Source organism: Myotis daubentonii, chromosome 6 (genome assembly GCF_963259705.1).
Source record: "Myotis daubentonii chromosome 6, mMyoDau2.1, whole genome shotgun sequence".
NCBI classification, from domain to species: domain Eukaryota; kingdom Metazoa; phylum Chordata; class Mammalia; order Chiroptera; family Vespertilionidae; genus Myotis; species Myotis daubentonii.
In genome coordinates this window covers 80,536,181-80,543,376 of record NC_081845.1, presented here as the reverse complement: position 1 = coordinate 80,543,376, position 7,196 = coordinate 80,536,181, and the positions used below count along the sequence as shown (strand labels likewise).

General features: G+C 37.5%; 1 pseudogene; it reads left to right on the top strand.

Annotated features, from left to right (window-relative positions):
* Positions 1–698: 698 nt before the first annotated feature.
* LOC132237615 (DNA repair protein RAD51 homolog 3-like) lies at positions 699–6,876 on the top strand (annotated as a pseudogene).
* Positions 6,877–7,196: the final 320 nt, after the last annotated feature.

Here is a 7,196-nt window from a genome sequence, read left to right as displayed (position 1 = left end):
CTCAAAGATAGATCCCTCCTTTGCAAAAGGAATATTTGGCTATTTCAAAATTGAACAGGTGCAGATTATTTTGTCCTGAAAGAGTCTGGGATTTCACACTCACTAATTGATCTCTAGTTAGGATCACTCTCAACAAAGCCTTGAATCTTCCTGGTAGGAAAAAAAAAACACATTGAAATTAGATGGCAGTTTGCTGAGTAAATGAAGTATCTTCCCCCTCATCCAGTCTAACAGTCCCAAACCTACCAATGTTTGGAAAAGTCTGAATTGGTATGACTTCCCTGTGAGGAACAGAGCTAGCAGGAAAAAAGCGCAGCGTGTATGTCATGCATTTAAGCCAATGTCAAGTAAAATGCCTATGCCTTAGAGTCTTTAATACCTAAGGTCCCAACTCTCATCTACTTGAAATAGCCATGAATCATAGCCTTCTACCCAGCTCTGACCATCTATTATCACTTGCAGGGTCCTCCAGGTTAAATGGGCCACTAGTATTTCATCTAGGAAAAAAGAAAAAGTCATCTCTCAACTGGCCATTGACGTACACTTTTTACATTGAAGAATGCAGTTATTGCAACAGCTGAACTGGCTACCGAACATTTGTTAAAGCATTTTATGCATACATGACTCTACTTAATGCTACGCAAGAAGAAACACGTAGGTGCAGCCCATGTAGGCCCTCGGGGCGTGGGTTGTGTGCCATGTTGGAAATGTTCATGAGCCAAGAAGCTGTCAGCACCACGCTTGCCGGTGCCAAGAGAGGTCTGAGCAGACTGCTCAGCGTTGGCACTCTTCCTTCCCCGACAGAAATACTGATGATGAGATGGACACCACGGCTGTTGTCCTGGTCCCTGTCAGAAAAAGAAATCACAAGTAGGTTTGCTTGAAACAGCCCTTCAGTATCTTCGAGGAAACAAACACAAACTATTCTTAGTTGGTGTGGGGAGCGGGAGATCAGAGGCAGGCTGAAGCTAAGGATAGCAGACACAGTGCTTTACCTTCTACAGAGAGTATTCTTTCTAATAGTAAGTAAAATTAATGGGAATTTAAGAAGAAGTTCAACTTTTTACCCAATTCCCCAAATTATATGTTCCATTCTACCATTAAGTTTTTTTTCCATAGCTACCCAGAGCAAATCAAAGTCAGATAGCTCTGGGATTTATGCAAGTAGTCAGTGTGTATAGCCAATGCAGAAAAACAAACAACCCCCTAACATGTGAGTAAAGAATAATTAAGGCACCAATCAAGTCTGACCCAATCTGCTATATTAGAATTGACAACATTCTGTCAAACAGGCATTCAGCAACAAGAACATTATAAATAATTATTCAGCAATCAATCAATTATAAAGTTATTACTGAATGTAATTGCTATCAATTTTAATATGATTTAATTTATACATATTACAAGGATATGTTAATATTTTACAATTTGTTTTCCTTATCAAGACTGTGGATTAGATAATATTTATTTGCTTACAAATTAACCACAAAATAAAACTCATTATAGGGAACACAAATCATGATATTGGTTTTTCTTCCTGTATCTTCAGGTGACTGAGACTCTGTGTGAAGCTCTGAGAGTCCAAATGCTATCAGTTTTTGTCATGTACTGTAGAGTAAACCATAAAAACATTATTATTTCTTTTTTTAGAGAGCATCAATAAATTTAGTTCATACATGACTGAAAACTCATAAAGCCTAGCAGGAAGTGAAAAAAAGAGAGGAAGAAATGGTTTATTCAATTATTTGAGAACCTGTATTTACATTTATTTACCTTTAGACAAAGTTGGCTGAGGAATTGCCAGCTTGTTACCTGTGTCTTCTGTACATGTAACGGCCCCGAAGGCAAAGGGCGCTTTATCCCAGGCGGACCTTGAATGATAAATGGAGAATGAGAGATCAAACTTTACCGGACCTTGCCAGATAGGGGCTGAGAACAAAGTTTGGTTAGCAAGTTTCCTAGAGATTGTATTAAAACACACACACACAAAACCCTGTAGAATGAAAATTTCCATTTAAACAATACCCAGGTACTGATAATACCTCTCAATTCATTGAGAAAGAAGCCTGTCACTCACACTGAATTCTGATGGTCTTGTGCCGGGGCGGTGAGGGGTGCTGCCTGTTGGGTCAGTGTGTATGTGGGTTGGCCTTATAAAACTGTCACAAATACTCCCATTGAAAATCAAGATTCCATGACCATCAACTTTTGATAGTATGTTTTTTTCTCTAGCATCTCTCATATTCTGAAATAATACATAATTTTTAATTTGAGAGTAATCAAAAGAAATTCTGAATTAAATGTAGACTCAAGTTCAAGCCCTGGATTTGCCATTTGCCACCTGTGTAATCTTTTATCTTTCTTTGAACCTTGTTTTTCCATTTACAAAATAATGTTACTCTGTAATAGATGATCAAACTATCTTCTTGAACTGAAATCCATGATTCTGTGATTCTTAGTTTCTAAGTTCTGTTGTTGTTACTCAGTTTCTGCAATCAACAGTACGTCACCTATCTGTAAGACCAGCTGAATGATTTCTTGGGATAAGATTAGTCTCAACTAATTCACAGAGAACAGAGATATGTTTATTCTACAACAAGCATGTCAAACTTGCAGCCCAAGGCTACATGCGGCCCACAAGGAATATTTTTGTGGCCCAGCCAACATAACGGTATGTAAGAAATGTTTTAATAAAAATTTTGTAACTTAACTTTTACAATATTCTGTTCTACATTATATATATATATATATATATATATATATATATATATATATGATTATATATATGATTTAAATCACCCAACATATTACAGTTTCACGCCAAGTTAGCACCTTCATCGGGGAATGAAATCAAGCAATTGATATTGATATAAAATATGTCAGAACATGTAAACCATTCTGGGAACAATGGTCATGGAATGAAGTGAGCAGTCACCATTATCTTATGAATTTATTATTTGTGATAAATAAAAATAAAACTCTAAAAACATAATATTTCCTTTTTATGGTTTTTCTGTAGTTAAAAAGATTATATAAAATTCCTTTAATGATGATATAAACACATTTTATTATTAATTCATTCTTTTTTGTTGAAAGATAATTTGAAAGTTGGGAATTTCATTTGTCCTTTTTATTTTCTTTGTGTTTCTATTTTTCTTATTCCTCTCTCTTTCCTTTTCCTTTTTGTCAGATTGAAGATTTAAATGGTGTCACAAAGCTATCTTTTGGAAAATTCTCATGTTGCCTCTTTGAGGACTTAATATTTTATCACCTTTGCATCATTACACAAATTAACCACAAACAATCTCTTTCTCTGGGTTACCTTTGCAATTGTAAATGGCATAATTTCTTTGTGGTTTGCACAAGCCATTAGTCAGGGACATTTTAATTAAACGTGATGTGGTAATTGCCTTTCATAGCAAATTTAGTGTGGGGGACCTATCAGACAAACTGAAAAAATTGAACCATTGGATTTTTAAATTTGGGTTTAATCGTATAGAATCTTAAGTGATTGCTCAGATCTTCAGAAGAGCTAAGAGGAGTAGGAAAAGGTAATACATGTTGCATGTTAAACTTGTGCGTACACACACACACACACACACACACACACACTTAAACAGCATTATTATGAATGAACACGTTTCCCTTCCTAACGTGAGCCTTGTGCTGGCGAGAGGTGACAATTTGACAACATTGGGAAAAAGAGTCTCCCATCCAGAGAGGGGTAGCAGATTGACAGTGACAGGGCTAACTCCTCTCTCACCTCCACCAGCTGGTGGGCACCACGCAAGAAGGAGAGGCTTGGCAGCTTCTGAAATGCCTGCTCAGGATTCATGTCCTGTGACCTGCTCAGCTCCTGGCCTCTCTGCAGAGCCCACCACCAGCAGGGGAGTTAATTACTGCCAGTCTGTAACGTGGACCCCCCCTCCCCAGGAGTAGCTGAACGGGGTGGGGGGGGGTCATCTCTTTCACAGCTAACTCCTGTCCCAGCTGTGAACAGCGATTAACCAGTGAAGACTGGTTCTCACCATGATCAGATGGAGATATGCATTGGGGATGAGAGTGAAGGCTTCATAATGAATTCCTGGAGTCATCCAAGTCCCCACTAGTCTGGCTAGCGTTCTAAAATGGGATTTTAAAAATCTCTGCACATTCTTATGTCCTTGACCGTGTGTATATTTTTGCTCTCTGTCTGTCTGGTCTCCATTTCACTCTGCATAAGCAGTTTTAGGCTTTACTTAAGTGTTGCATTTCCAAGTGCTCATGACTTCGTGCAGGGCTCGACACACATCACTCATGCCCTATTTTACAGGGTGAGCGGGTAATTAGCATCTTTTACAATTAGCCAGGATTTGTTCTGTTAATTTCATTCCCCGATGAAGGTGCTAACTTGGCGTGAAATTGTAGTATGCTGGGTGATTGAAATCTCCACTGATGGGTGGAAATCACATGTCATGCCTTTGCTATTGAGAAAGTGAACAGTGTCCATTCGTAAGAGGTGGTATTTGAAAAGTGATGTTGGTGTGATTGAATGTGTGAATGTATAATGAAGGCTATTTCATGAGATAGCCCCTTTCTGATAAAATTGTATTAAAATGACGTGGCAGCTCCTTGAAAAGAGATTTTTAAGAAAGAGATATGCACTCATCTTTTAAGAGTAGCCGTCAGTCACAGTGTCACTGGGGCCTAAAAGAGGAAGAGTCACACCTGTGTTTTAAGCAGCAAATAGAAGAAGACACCATACTGATATGAAGGGCCTTTTCCTAAGCAAGCTGTAAGATATAGCTTTTAACAACACAGGGAGCACACTTCTTTAGGAAATTTTCAATTGACCGATTGGGCACATATACGATTAGATTTACTGTAATGATGCCCTTAACTTGTTTCCAATTTAAGCATAAGTCTTTAATGTTTAGTCTGAGACTTTATAGTCAATCAAGAAATCTAGTCTCTACTGGAAGTAATGTTTCTGGCAACCCTGAGTTATATCTGTTGTTTTACCCTACTTATCATAAGTTTTCAAAAGAATAAGTTTTGTTTTTGTTTTTTTAAGATTTTTAATCCAGCAGAAATTTGGAGGACATCCCTATAGCCAAGTAATTATAGAACATCATCGATGATGGGGAAAACTGACATTATGTGCCTCTCGTTAAGATGCTTTAGAGAAAACACTTCAGGTAGTATACTTAGGCAAAATTAAAGACTCATATCAGATGCTCATCAGGATGAATACGCTACCAAATAACTTTTCCTAAATAATTTTGAAGTATTATTTGAAAAGATCAGCGCCAGGAAAGACAAAGAATGGCTTAGAAATGGTATCAGATTAAAGAAAACTAAAGAGCTATGAAAATGAACACAATGTGTGATTTGGTATTGGATCCTTGTTATGGTAAATTGCTGTAAAATGTATTTTTAAGTCAATGTAAATTAATTTTCAAATATGCACAATAACCAATGTGTACATGGATGGATTAAGTAGAAATACCTAAAAGAAAAGCTTTTCTGTCTATGTATTAGATAGTAGTAATAAAAGTGTTTCTTTAATAAAGAAGACAATATAAAATTTGAATATCAATTTTGTATTAGACAATAATATCTCATCATTTTACATTTCTTTAACTTTATAAACATGCTATGACTATTTATAATAATGTGTTCTATGAGGATATATGTTGAAATACTTAGAGGTGCGGGATCATTAGACCTGCAACTTCTTCTGAAATTATTAAGTCAATAAGTACCTAAGTAAGCTGTGCGGTTGCACATGGAGGGGCCAGCTTTGAAATGCAGCGGGTTTGCCCTGTCCCCAGGGGTGCAGATTAAAGCTGGTGCCTGCAGGTTTCTAGAGGGCTGAGGAAGTCCTGGAAGTGAAACCCTCCCAGCTCAGCACAGAGGTCGCAGTAGCTAAAGAGGAAGCCTTAGAAACTGCAAATTTTAAGAAGAGAATGTCTCACAAATAAGCCAAGACCTGCTGGTACAGCTGAGTCAGTATGCAGCTGGGAGTGGATGGCAGATATGGGAATGTTTTCGAGTGGAAGGTGAAGCAGTTTTTATTGGTGCAGAGGAAAATTTTATGGTTGAGTGGTAGACCTTGCTACTGCCTGCATTCAGCACCTTCAGTTTATACCACAACTCCTAGGGGGGAGGCACACCCAAAGGCTTTGGGGAGCTTCACTCCTGAAAGAATTCTTTGCAATATTTTTATTGTCGTGACTACACCGAGCTGGTAGCACAAGTTTATCTCCTTCCACACTTCCTTTCAGAACACTCAAAGGTCCGATTAGTGGTAGTGGTGGTGCTGCTTTTCCTCTTCATCACGACCTCGATGGCCTATCCCTTTATACTCAATTACTAACTGGCCTTCCGCAGTAAATGATCAGCCTTGCAGATAATCACAGATTAGCTGTGATTTTAACCAATCAGATGACAATAAAGATTGATAGAATTCAGGCTTTAAAAAAAAAGAGAAATTATGCTTTGCTGATACCAGCATTGGGAGAAAGTTGGGGTCAAACTGGTGCAATACAGTTAACTTTTAATGGGATCAAAAGCAAAGGTTGGCAACGTTGTACAAATACCAAGCCAGAAGGAACTTACAGGACTGTTTTTTCCTTATTTATTTATTTTTTAAATTTTTTTAATCACCATTTATTCCCTCTTTTACTCTCCTCTTCCTCTACTCCCCTCAACCTCCCCCTCCAGCAATCACCACACTGTTATTCAATCACACCTCAGGGATTTAGAAATGCTGTTGTTCCTACTTCATGTTCATTTCAAATACAATGTTCATTGAATTCCCAGAAATGGTCACAGGAATCAGAAGAAGAACAGGAAACCAAAGACCAGTCTGTAAGATGCAATGTATACAAATAGTAGGAAGACTCCTTACTTTAAAATATAAACACGCACGAAGGCATTAATGAATCAGGAATATATTAAATGAAATATAGTTAATACATATGATTCTCTGAAAGAGTTTTCTACAACTATATTGTTCCATGTTTTCAATTTTAGTAACATTCATTAGGGATGATATGGGTTGTGTTTTGCAACTGTGGAAACCTGATCTCATGTGGCCAATCTCAATTTAAAGTTCAGGCTGTTCTTTCCTCCTTTCTGTGTTAATTGCCTAGAAAATCCTAGGAAGAAAAGGTTATTTTTTTACATTCCTTTTGTGTTCTCTTCCTTAAATG